This window comes from Polypterus senegalus, chromosome 1 (assembly GCF_016835505.1).
Source record: "Polypterus senegalus isolate Bchr_013 chromosome 1, ASM1683550v1, whole genome shotgun sequence".
NCBI classification, from domain to species: Eukaryota; Metazoa; Chordata; class Cladistia; order Polypteriformes; family Polypteridae; genus Polypterus; species Polypterus senegalus.
The window spans coordinates 278,537,593-278,551,134 of NC_053154.1; positions in this window are offsets into that span (position 1 = coordinate 278,537,593).

Below are 13,542 nucleotides of genomic sequence, written 5' to 3' on the forward strand. Positions count from 1 at the left end.
TTGTACAGTATGTGTCACTCGCTCGCTTCGTATTGTTTCGCTGCCTTCTCAATTGTATAATGCATGTTTTCTTCAGTGCTTTTTGGAGATCTTCCTGGTTTTCTACGTAATGCGTTGACAGTCAGTTCACGTGATTACGTGGGAGGCGTGATGATGTCACACGAAACTCCACCCCCACGGCCATCGAGCTCAACTCCATTACATTATATGGAGAAAAATAGCTTCCATTTATGACCATTACGCGTAGAATTTCGAAATGAAACCTGCCCAACTTTTGTAAGTAAGTAACCCTTCTACCTACACAGAAAGTTGGAGAATTAGTGATGAGTCAGTGAGTGAGTGAGTCAGTCAGTGAATCAGTGAGTCAGTCAGTGAGGGCTTTGCCTTTTATTAGTATAGATTTTATGGTGTGCCAACAGGGCACAATTGTTGTCTTGGCCATTATTTTGCAGCAGTAATGGCACTTGACAAAATCCCATGATAGAGCTGCATGATAGAGAATGGTTCCCACCAACAATGCGGTAGGCAGCAAAGCGTTATTTACATTTTAATAAAAAAGTGTAACAAGCAAAGAACTGGCTGTCACATCAACTACACTCTTTCTTAAGGCTCTGATTCAGTCTGACCCAGTATGCCATGGGTGAATCACTCAATGCCAGCCAACACAGCAAACAGCTTAGATTAAGATAAAGCAAACATCCACTTTGTGTCCGCTAGTGAACTTCATTTAAAATAAGGAAATTTCCAGCTCCAGTTCTGGAGCGCCATTGTGACTGCAGGTGTTCATTCAAACCCCTTTCTTAATTAATGGACAGTTTTTGCTCATAATTAATTCCTTTTGCCTTGATTTTAATTGAACTGCTATTTAAGACTCAGACACCTTGTTTCTTCTTCATTAATTAGCAGCCAAACAATAATGAGATTCAAACCAAACGAACACATCACCAGCTAACCTGTGTCAATCATACAATATCTAAAAATAAAGAAAGATTGAAAGTCTCAGTAATGGTGATCTGCTCAGTCCCACAAAATATTTTGACAGCATTCGTAGAACAAAGAAAAATCAACAGTTTTGGAAATATCTGCAAGCCTTGGAATAAAATAATGAATTTAATTAACATCAAGAATCAGCTTCTAACAAAAAAACTGGTTGGAATGAAATTGGTTGAAATCTGAGGCGCCAACATAGCTGGCCGCTTGTTGACTTACTTCATATCTCATTTCTGCTTGGGTGCTTTTTTAAGGAAAAAATGAAGCAATTTAGAGGACTAAATCTTCAAACACAAATCAATAAAAATGAAGGGTTAGAATGAAAACCTCCCACCACAGTAGCACTCCAGGACCAGAGTTGGAGACCCCTACCTTAAAGAGATTTTCAGTCTGTAATTGCAATCCACAGGATGTGCCTGTGTAGGCCTACAGAGCTTGTTGAGTTCAATTAAAGGTGGATGGACTGAAATATCTATTTAGACCTGCATTATCCCATGGCCCATAGTCTTTTAAGTCAGGTCATGTAATGTACCAGTTCCAGGCAAAACATGTGAGAAACCTTATTATACAATAATAATAATAATTCTTTACATTTATATAGGATTTTTCTCACTATTCAAACTGCTCTCCATGCAGGGAGGATCAGGTATAAAAACCCTTAATCACCTTACCATGAGGTTATAAGGGAGTTAAAAGAGTAGTGAAATAAAGGGTTAATCAAATGTGAAATAAAAGGATGTTGGAGTGCATCACACTCTAGCAGTGTACTTGTGAGTAAGATGGATCGACACAGTATGTGAGTAAACCAAGCAGCATCTGTAGCAGTTCTTTCATGTGCAAGGAATTAATGCTGGACATCTAGAGTGAAATCCCATAACATGATGAGTGGTTTATAAATGTTAGCTCAGCAGGATGGATCAGCATTCATAAAATGTCTAATTCATGAAAATGAGAAACTGCTGGCTTATGAATGTCTAACTCCCTCCAAAGTAAATTGTAGGAAACCATGGAGGGCATTTTTATGGATCCTATTATTTAACTGGATGATGACAGCTATGCCTTCATTTCAGTTTTCTCAAATTTGTAACCCAAGCAGGGCAATGTTCTATCTTGGAGTTTGCTAAAAGACACCTCAAGGACTCTGAGATGGTAAGAAATAAGATTCTCTGGTCTGATGAGACCAAGATAGAACTTTTTGGTCTTAATTCTAAGCGGTATGTGCGGAGACAACCAGGCACTGCTCATCACTTGTCCAATACAGTCCCCACAGTGAAGCATGGCGGTGGCAGCATCATGCTGTGGGGGTGTTTTTCAGCTGCAGGGACAGGACGACAGCTTGCAATCGAGGGAAAGATGAATGCGGCCAAGTACAGGGATATCCTGGACAAAAACCTTCTCCATAGTGCTAAGGACCTCAGACTGGGCCGAGGGTTTACCTTCCAACAAGACAATGACCCTAAGCACACTGCTAAAATAACGAAGGAGTGGCTTCAAAACAACTCTGTGACTGTTCTTGAATGGCCCAGCCAGAGCCCTGACTTAAACCCAATTGAGCATCTCTGGAGAGACCTAAAAATGGCTGTCCACCAACGTTTACCATCCAACCTGACAGAACTGGAGAGGATCTGCAAGGAGGAATGACAGAGGATCCCCAAATCCAGGTGTGAAAAACTTGTTGCATCTTTCCCAAGAAGACTCATGGCTGTATTAGCTCAAAAGGGTGCTTCTACTTAATACTGAGCAAAGGGTCTGAATACTTAGGACCATGTGATATTTCAGATTTTCTTTTTTAATAAATCTACAACAATTTCAAAAATTATTTTTTTGTCTGTCAATATGGGGTGCTGTGTGTACATTAATGAGGAAAAAAATTAATTTAAATGATTTTAGCAATAGGCTGCAATATAACAATGAGTGAAAAATTGAAGGGGGTCTGAATACTTTCCATACCCACTGTACTTTAAATTGTTAAAAGCATTATTGAGAATAGCTGTTTATGTTAAAACATCATAAAGGTCTTTTCTTTACTTTACTAAGTTCAGATCTCTTTTACAAATTAGCTAACCACATAAAAGAGGAAGTGTTAGTACAGACAGCAGACCAAAGACTAAACTAGCAAAAATTAAACTTGCCACAATAAAAAGAGCCATCTGGTAAGATGGAAGGTTAGAACTTTAGAACTGGGCAGATTTATGGTAGAAGAAGTTTAATGACAGCAGATGTAAAGTATTACACATAGGAAGTAAAAATGGGAGGTTTGAATCCACAATTGGAGGTCTGAAAATCGAGAGTCCACCTTGTGAGAAGGATTAAGGAGTTGTAGTGGACTCTATACTATCAACTTTTGGACAGTGTTCAAAAGCTATTAAGAAGGTAAACAGAATGTTAGGTTATATAGCACATTGTGTGGAGTACAAGTCCAAGGAATATATGCTCAAGATTTATATTACACTGGTGAGGCCTCATCTGGAGTACTATCTGCAGTTTTGGTCTCCAGGCTGCAAAAAGTACACAGCAGCGCTAGATAAGGTCCAGAGAAGAGCAACTAGGCTGATTCCAGGGCTACATGGGATGAATTATGAGGAAAGATTAAAAGAAATTAGCCTTTTTAGTTCAAACAAAAGAAGATTAAGATCTGTTTAAAATTATGAAGGGAATTAGTACAGTGGATCGAGACTGTTATTTTAAAATGAGTTCATCAAGAACACGGGGACACGGTTGGAAACTTGTTAAGGGTAAATTTCACACAAACATTAGGAAGTTTTTCTTTACACAAAGAACCATAGACAGTTGGAATAAGCTACCAAGTACAGTAGAGCTTTAGGGACCTTCAAAACTAGACTTGATGTTATTTTAGAAGAATTAAATGAACAAGACTGGCAAGCTTTGTTGGGCTGAAAGGTCTGTTCTCGTCTAGATTGTTCAAATGCTCTAATGAACTGGTCGCAGCAAAGATGGCTGTGCTTTAGAAACTGAATTTGAGAACCCAAAGTCAGCTGGTCATCTACTGGCCTATTTAGCACCATCATTAAACTTAGAGTTGGAGTGAAATACTTACTAACGTGTGCTAATCAACATGCAACACATCAGGTGCCATTGTAGGTGAGTATAACTAAATTACTTCGACACATCTAACTTCCTTAGAAGAAAAATCTCAGAACAATATTAGCATTTTAGGATTTCCTCCTATAGTTTCCAGATATTCTTACAGTAATATGTTGTGCAGATCTAATTAAAAAAAAACTTAGAAACAAGTTCATTAAAATTAACTCAAAAGAACTGTCTTCCATTAACAGCAGTATCTGGTTACTAATTGAGAAAACGATTGTGGCCACTGTGGTCTCCAGGATCTCAGTTTGACATCCCTGCGCTAAAGTAAAAGTGGGCTTAGAAAACGTATAGATTTAAAAATCTCTCACTATCAAAATGTTGAATGCCTGCATTTGAGTAAAACCATAAAATATTGAATCAATATGTAGTATAAAACAACTCCTTACAAAGAACTGCTATTTAAAGCCATTCAGGGGTTTCTTTTTGTTTCACTCAGTTTTTCCAGACTCTGCCATCAGACTACTTTGGTCATACTTCAGAAAATTGGTAAATGGCTTTACTTGGAGTTGACTGTGCCTTCCAGATCATCATCATCATCATCATAACACTCCCATTACATTTTAAAACCACTCAATGCATTGTGGCCACTCATCCACACTTCTGGCCAAGGCCCCTATTTGTTGACTACCGCAGTGTACTCCCACAGGTCTGAATCACCTCCGCTTTTATATTCACACTTGAGCTTCACGGTGCGTGTATGTAGGCGCCTTCTGCCTCTCAGGCACAAATCTGAATTTCATGAGCTCACACAAGAGCTTGACGCCTGCAGTTTGTATTTAAATCGAGGGTTGGATTTACTTTATCAAGCTGCTTGTGTAAGTGAAAGGTTGTTTGAGAAACAAAAAATTGAGCAATCTGTAATGGTCTCTTCATTTACCTGTTTGCCATTCAATGAGGTGCTAGTGCCACTAGACCACCGTGTACTACAGTTACCTGGACTTCTAGTTTTTAAAGCTCTTCACTGACTTTGTCAATGAACACTTTGTAAGTTGATTCTGTCACCATTGACATAGACATGGACAAATTTGTTGATACCCCTCCACAAAAAAGGTAGAACCCAAAACTCTCTCTGAAATAACTTGAAACTGACAGAAGTAAATGACACCCATCATTGTTTATTCCTTGTCATTCCATTATTCCATACTGCATGCTTCAGTTCTTTCCATAGATGTTTGATACGATTCAACTCAGGGCTCATAGAGGGCCACTTCAGAATGAGCCAGTGTTTTGTTCTTAGCCATTCTTGGGTGTTTATCGCTGTGTGTTTTGGCTCATTATCCTGTGACAGAGACAGAGCTTTCTGGCCCTGGACTGTATGTTTCGTTCCAGAATGTCTTGATATATCGTCTTGAAATTTCATTGTTCCCTACACAGACTCAAGGCACCAGCTACCAGAGGCAGAAAAGCAGCCCCAAAACCTAACGAAGCCTCCTTCATGGTTCACAGTAGGTCTGGTGTTCTTTTCTTTGAAACCTTCATTTTTTCATCTGTGAACATAGAGCTGATGGGATTTGCCAAAAAAAGCTCCAGGTTTGTCTCATCTGTACAAAGGACATCCTCCCAGAAACATTGTGGCTTGTCAATGTGCATTTTAGCAAATTACAGTCCGGGATGTTACTGTTTTTCATCCAACAGTGGAGTCCTTGTGGGTCTTCTTCCATTGAGCCCACTGTCACTCAAAACAGATGGTGTGATCAGACACTGATGGACTTTGACCTTGGAGTTCAGCTGCTATCTCTTTGGACGTTGTCCTTGGCTTTCTGTCTTCCACTCTCACAATCCCTCTGCTCATTCTGGGGTTGATTTTCCCCTAGCGGCTGCGTCCAGGAAGGCTGGCTACAGTCCCTTGGACCCTAAACTTCTTAATAATATTTGCAAGTGTTGTCACAGGACCATCAAGCTGCTAGAAGGTGGTCTTCTAGCCTTTGCCTTTAACATGCTTGTCTATAATTTTCTTTCTAATCTCCTCAGTCAAGTCTCTCCTTAGCTTTCTCTGGTCCTTGTTCCGTGGGGGACACAGCAGAGTGTCTCCATTTAAAAAGGCTGAGTGACAATTACACGATTGGGGACGTGTGTGATACTAATGTAAGAAAACAACTAGTTTGAACAATCACTCCACTCCAGTTATTTATGATCTTTTCTAGGGGTCCAGGTCATTTTAGAATATTATAGAATAAGCAACACATCTGTCCACATCTCCACCAAGTATCACACAGTCCTACATTTCATGATTGGATGCATTGTCGTATGGTGCTACTCCATTTGTATATCTGATATTGTGTTGTTCATCTTCCTTCACTGTAAAGCACTTTATGTCATGCTTGAGCCAAACAAGTAAAATGAGGATAGGCCTTGAGACCAGAAAGTCAGAAAAGAGAACAAGAGTCATTACTGGGTGGAAAAAGCCAAAAACATAATGAAAACTCTTATTCAAAAATTACACACCAGAGAACTGAAATCAGAGAATCAGACTAAAGAAGTGCAATGCAAAACAAATGTGGTTACTTTGTTTATCCAAACATGGGTAATGAGATGATCGCCACACTGGTACATATGTATGTTACGCCAATGACGTCATATGGTTTTGTGAAGGAACTTCCCAAAAAACTGAATAGCATCTTGATAGCAGGGAATTAATGATGCGACATGCATAAAACAAAAAAAGCGTAGCATACCAACAGCAAAACAAACATAAAATATTAGCAATGATACAAAGAAGTTAAATTTACAATACCTTAAGATGATGCATGCAAAAACAGTGTGAGTTTTATGTCTTTCTTAAATCACATAAAATAAAACCTGTCTTAAGCCAACGATGGATTATTTCGATTTTACATGACAAATTGTACTTGCTAGCATCTTTCATTGGGCTGCGGTGTATAAGATGAAGGATACTTTAGAGACTTCCCTAAATCCAGAATGATCACCAAGGCAGCCAAAGTGCAACACAAAGAGTTCACTTGACAAGGGAAGGATGAGCAAGAATGGCATACGGTAACCACTATGGCCTGACGCCTCTTGTCCTACTGTCTCACAGTTGTGGCTTTCCTCTTCCCACAGTCAAGTACTGTTGCTTACCAGAGACTCGACTCCCGACTCAACACTCAATGGTCTCTGGTACTGAGACGGCTTTAGACGGCTTCCCAGGGTCTATTCTGGTATGTCTGGAAATATTACTACCTCAGGTGGTCCTATATGTTTAGTGGACTCTTCATATTAAAGTAGTGCCTAATGGCCCTTATAGGCAGAGCGGTGGGGATCTAGGGATCTGGTGGCTAGGGATCTGCGCTGGCAGGTTGCTGGTTGGAATCCTGTAAATGCCAGAAGTGATTCTACTCCATTGGGCCATTTAGCAAGGCCCTTAACCTGCAATTGCTCCGTCCTGGGTATGACATGAGAAAACTTGGAGGTTAGTAGCAGGATCGGCACTCCAGTCACTGTACAAAACCTCCAACTGTTCTGCTCCATTTGAACTAGTGTGGTGCTGAGGTGTCACCCGTTGCAAAACTACACTCATAATTTGGGATCTTGGGGTGGTCTTTTGTGTGGTAGGTGCAGCAATGCACTGTATCAGTGCATGCTGCCAACCTCTAATGGCTCAAGGAGTCCCTGTGTCTTTGGGATTCATTAGGCTTCAAGGGCAAGTCTGTCTTGATAGTTGGAGAGACCACACGTTCCCTTATGAATAGTTCACCAGAGGCATTGACCCTGTAGTTATGTCTTCCTTGACTGCCTTCATTTAGCAGGGGTTTCCTGACCCTTCCAACTACCGAGTCTACCTGTTCCTAGCATCTCTGGGGCACACCATATATTTACTGATCTGCTTTGAAAACCCTACCTACTAATGCTCAGGTCACACAATGTGTACCACCCCCAGAGAAGTGTCTTAGTGGGTACAATGGCAAGGCAGGTTGTGTGGCACTTACTAGTGCACATCTCCTGTAGCCTGACTGGCCTGGCCTAGCCCTGTTCCTCTTCCTGAAGCCCACCAACCTGCCTGCTGTCTGGCTTCCAATCAGGACCCTATCATGGTGACACCACTAAAAAGGAGTTGTCTTTAGTTTAATTGTATAATCTGCTGTAACAAACCAAAAACAAAAAGAAAAACACAAAAAGCAGGGTACAGTAAACAGCTGGGAATTACTGGATTGGAACATAAAAGAGTTGTGCACCTACAGTAGTTAACATTTTGAAAATTATTTATAGTATTCAAAAAATTGATGTAAGGTTTAGGAATAATTAGAGAATTACTGGCATTATATATTAAATAAATAGGTTCATTTTCAAATAACCTCTTTCTTGTGTACGTTAAGTATAACAGTATGGTCAAACACTTTTCTAAAATCTATAAATGTTTGTACATGTCACTTGGATTTTAGTAGTGTGGTGGACAGCAGGACTTTGGAGACCTTCAGATCTCGACTTGATGTGAACAAGACTGGCAACCTTGTTGGGCTGTCATCGCAGTTCTTCTAATATTTACCATAATGAGATATTTCTCAGAAATTAGTGGAAATTAAGTTAGAAATATTAGACTAATATTATTATTAACTAACAATAATATCAGTAACATTGATGTTACTTGAACTTAGGGTTTGCCACAAACATATCTACTGTTTATGGCTCTGGCGTAGGTAAAAAATTTGCAAATTTCTCTTAAATCTTCATTAAAGGAATACTTCACCAACATATGTCATATAGTGGATTACCAAAATATACAGACCCCTTCATTTTCTGCACACTTTATTGTGTTGTTGATTTAATTTTTAATGGATACATTTGTCATTTTTGCCTATCAGTCTTCACTCAATAACCCATAATGATAAAGTGAAAACATGTTTTCAGAATAGTTTGCAAATTTATTAAAAATCTAAATCTTCATGTTACATGCTCAGACCTTAATTTTGTACTTTGTAGAAGCCCCTTTGGCAGCAATTCCAGCTTTGTATCTTCTTGGGTAAGTCCATATGAGCTTTGCACACCTGGCTTTGAGCAGGTTATCCCATTCACTCTGGCTGATCCTCCTATGCTCCATTACATTCAGAAGGAAGTGTCTGTAAACTGCCATCTTCAGGTCTCTCCACAGAAGTTCTATGGGCTTCAAGTCTAAGCTTTGCTTGGGCCACTCAAAGACAATCAGAGATGCGTCCTGAAACATCTTTAGGATTGTCTTGACTGTATGCTTTAGGTCATTGCCGTGCTGAGTGGTAAATGATCCTCCAGTTTGAGGTCACATGCACACTGGAGCAGGTTTTTTCAAGAGCCTCTCTGTATTTGGCTGCATTCATCCTTTCCTTAACTCTTACCAGCCTCTCTGTCACTGCCTCTGAGAAGCAACCCCCTAATATGATGCTGTCGCCAACATGCTTCACTGTAGAGGTGGCATTAGGCAGGTGACAAGCAGGGCCTGGTCTTTATCATACATAATGACTGGAACTCTGCCCTAACAGTTTCGTTTCTGTCTCATCAGACCAGAATCCTTTAAATGCCATTTGGCAAACTCTAAGTGGGCTGTCACATGCTTTTTCCATCTAGCCACACTACCATAAATGTTTGATTGACAGAGTGTTGCTGTGATGGTCATCCTTCTCATATGTTACACCTCCCTGACCAAGTCCCTTCTTGTCCACTTACTCGGTTTGGCTGGTCAGCCAGCACCAAGAAGAGTCTTAGTGGCTCCAAACGTCTTCCATTTCACAGTTATTGAGGTCACTGTGCTTTTCAGAACACATGAAGCTTTAGAGATGGCTTTATTTCCTTGACCTGATCTATGCCTCCTCACAATTTGATTACGGACGTCTACAAAGAGTTCCTTGGACTTCATGGCTTGGTTTTTGTCCTGATGTCCAATATGACTTATGGGGTCTTATACACAGGTGTGTGCCATTCTAAACGACGTCTAATTAATTCAATTTGCCACAGGTGGACGCCAATCAACTTCTCGACACATCTCAAGAGGAATTAAAGCAAACAGGATGTACAATTCAGAGTTCCACAGCAAAGGGCCTGGATACTTCTATAAATTTCATGGAAAATAGAGATAACAGACTTTTTGATAGAACCAAAGTCTGCAGATCACAATGTATTGACATTCCTAAGAAAATCTCACGTTATTCATGCCATATACCCCACATGTCAAGTCACCTAGTGGTATGTGCATAATGGCCACATTATTGTTTTGGTAAAATCTTGTTAAATTAATAATTCCAGAAAATCAGACAAGTGTAGGCTGAGGAAAAAGTTAACACAAGGTCACCCTTTTGAACTGAAGACAGGGCTCTTAACCAGCGAAGTCTTTTGTGACGTTGCCCAGACATGCAACGTTAGTTACTGTTACTACTCAATCCTCCTATCATGTACAGATGGACCATTAAAAAATAAAAAAACAAAACCAGCAAAAGGCTCAATAACTGGAAGGCCGGTATGTAGCCACTGGCTATAATGAAATAGGCTTTCAAACTAAACACACTTTATTCGTTCTCTTTTTTCATTTTTAAATGTACGCCTAGCTCTTTTTTCCTCATATTTCTGTTTTTTCTTTGTATAATGGATGTTTGCATGCTGTGTATAAGCTCCTTGTGTAGGACACACCATAGCCACACTGTGGGCTGCTACTGCACCTCGATGGCCTTGTTATATCAGTAAACTTTTAAGATCATTTTGTTCTTTGTTGTTGTTAAAGGGTACATGACGATGTATGTGTGAACTTACAAAACCAGCCTGCTCAATGCTACAAGCACACACACGCTTTCCGCACTGCGGTGGGGCAAAGGGCTTTTGTGTGTGTCTAGCAATGAACCCTTACTTCAGACTGATCACTGCTTAAAGTGTCTGATTTATTTTATTTAGGTAAATTCTTACTCAACCCTTCAGTTGATGGCAATGGTGGGATCCAAGACGGCTAGTCTCAGACCTGGCCCCAGGCTGAATGTGGGAAAGAAATTATGAACACTAATGTATAAAGGTTGGGTAAAGCTGTTTTGCTAAGATTTCCCTCTTTCCCTCTTATATCAATTTATATCCATTCAACATTTCCAGTGGCCTTGTGACACAGACTAGGAGACACATTCCAGGTAGTCTCAAAAATCCCACACGCCACAGGATGATCTGGTCCTCTGTGAAAGGTCAACGTATGATGCACAGCGGTGAATATGCCCACTACTGAATCAGTGTGGCCATTTTGGGTAAAAAAATACTTGAGGCTTGCAGTTAATAAGAGAGTAGATTTGCTCAGACTACAGGAACCATTTGTAGGTCAGAGGGTGGCACAGGAAAGCTCTTCACACAGACAGGTCTATATAACAAGAGAGAAATCACTGAACACCAAGGAACTAAATGGCTGTCTGGAAAGAGCAAAATTACACAACAGAAAGTCCTAAAAAACTGATAACATGAAGAAAATGGAACATTCAAGTCGTAAAAAACATATCTTGTTTTCAAATCTGCCTGCAATAAATGCCAGAAGGTCGACCATTGTAAACCGTCTGACGGCAGATTGGAGAGGTTTCAGACTCTCCTTTTTTAGACTATTTTAGTATGATTTCTAAAATGCTCCTAGCTTCTTCATGAGTGCTTCATTTTCCTTCATACTTGTTTATATTTTGCTGGTCTTTTCTTAAATGACAAGGCTGTCAATCTCTTTTGGTGTCACTCTGATTGCTAGGATTGTGCAGCTGCCACGGCGCCCAGGCTGCTACCTTCACATATAATGACACCTTCCATCTGGATGGAACTTTAAGGAAATATAAAGGAAGAAGCACTGCTCAAGAATGTTTTCATTTTACCTGTAGTTAAGAAAGAAAGACTGAGTGTTTTGAGCCAAGGCTGAGTAGAAGCATACAAAAGTGTTGGAGTCTCAGCTAGGGACCCCCATGCAATTCGGCAAAGGTTTGTACAAATGAATGACTATGGAAGGTAAAAATGGAAGGACAAAGGCTTCTGCAAGTAGAATTTGTCTTTGGTTGTTAGTGCAGTGTTCCCTTTGGAATCTACTGATCGAATGACCCTGTTTTCTGTTGGGGTCTGTTATAGAGGGAGAACTGGAAGGAGCAGAACACAGCATGTTGTCGCTCCCACCATATGACGAACCATCTCAGAATCCCAATTTAGGACTTGAGTGAAAGGGTGACACCTCAGCACAACTCTGGGACAATGTGAGGATTTTACAGTGGCTGGCGTGCCAATTCTGTCCCCAAGCCCCAAGTTTTCCCTGTAAGTTGGAGGCCCAGCTGCAGAGCTGAGGCAAGTTAACGTCATACTCAGGACGGAGCAATGGCAGGTTAACGGCCTTGCTGAAGTGCCCAACGGAGTGGAATCATTTCTGATGTTTATAGGATTTGAACTGGCAACCTTCCAATCCCCAGCCTCACAGCCGCCACTCCACAAACAAGGACAGAGGTGACATGAAAGGAGCAGAAGTGACATGAAGATTCCACGGGCATAACTTCCTCTTGTCTGTGAACAGGAGTGGAAATGTTAGTCTTAAGGATGTGATTTGATTTTCATTTTGATTATTTCTGTTATTGTATTTTTATTTTTCATGTTTTTTTTGCTGTGTAATCTTTATTGATAACATTTTTAACATTTATGTATTGTGTATTTTTCTTATTTATTATTCTTTATTAATAAAGAGTCTTTATGTGTCTTTCTCATTTCAAGCCAGAGCTTTACAGTAATCCTCTCCCCTGAAGGGTATTTTTGTGCATTTGTAATATTTAAATGTATTTTTGAATTTTTTCAGCCTGAGCCCCATTTAGGGGTTGTGCAAACCTTGAAGTCTGACTTTTGAGTTTAGGGCCAGGTGTTCTGGGGTGAGGCCTGTTTCTAGGAATGATTAGTGAAGACCTGAAGCCTCATTTATAAAGCTTGCATACACATAAAAAGAGGTTTTAGACTTTACATGCAAACACTGGGATCTGATGTGGTGCGAATATTTACGGCAGCTTTGACGCCCTTGTACATAACATTTCAGATAGACTGGGAAATGAGGACACCTTTGATCAAGTAGAGAAATGTAGTTAAACCAACTAAATGGCGATTTGCACACACAATAAATCATATCATCAAGCCTTCATTATTATTGTACTAATATTATTATATTGTTAATATTATTGTATTTTAGTTCACTCTTAAATGGGGCCAATTCTGCATATTTGAACAAGAGAACTTTTCTTTATTTTTTGTCATTTTATATCAGCTACCTGTTGTCACTTCTCAGGGAACTGACCGATGGGTCAGAAATATCTCAGCCAAGCTTCATTCCATCTTGCCTGCTGTGCTAAAAGCCATTAAACTGGAATACCTGGGATAGCTTACCGATAGAAATTTGCCAGGCTAATATGGTGGAACACTTTAAAAAACTGCTAAAATCCCATTACTTTAACATGGCTTTCTCATAGCTTCATTTTAGTGTCATTCTGATATTACGTATGTGCATTTAAT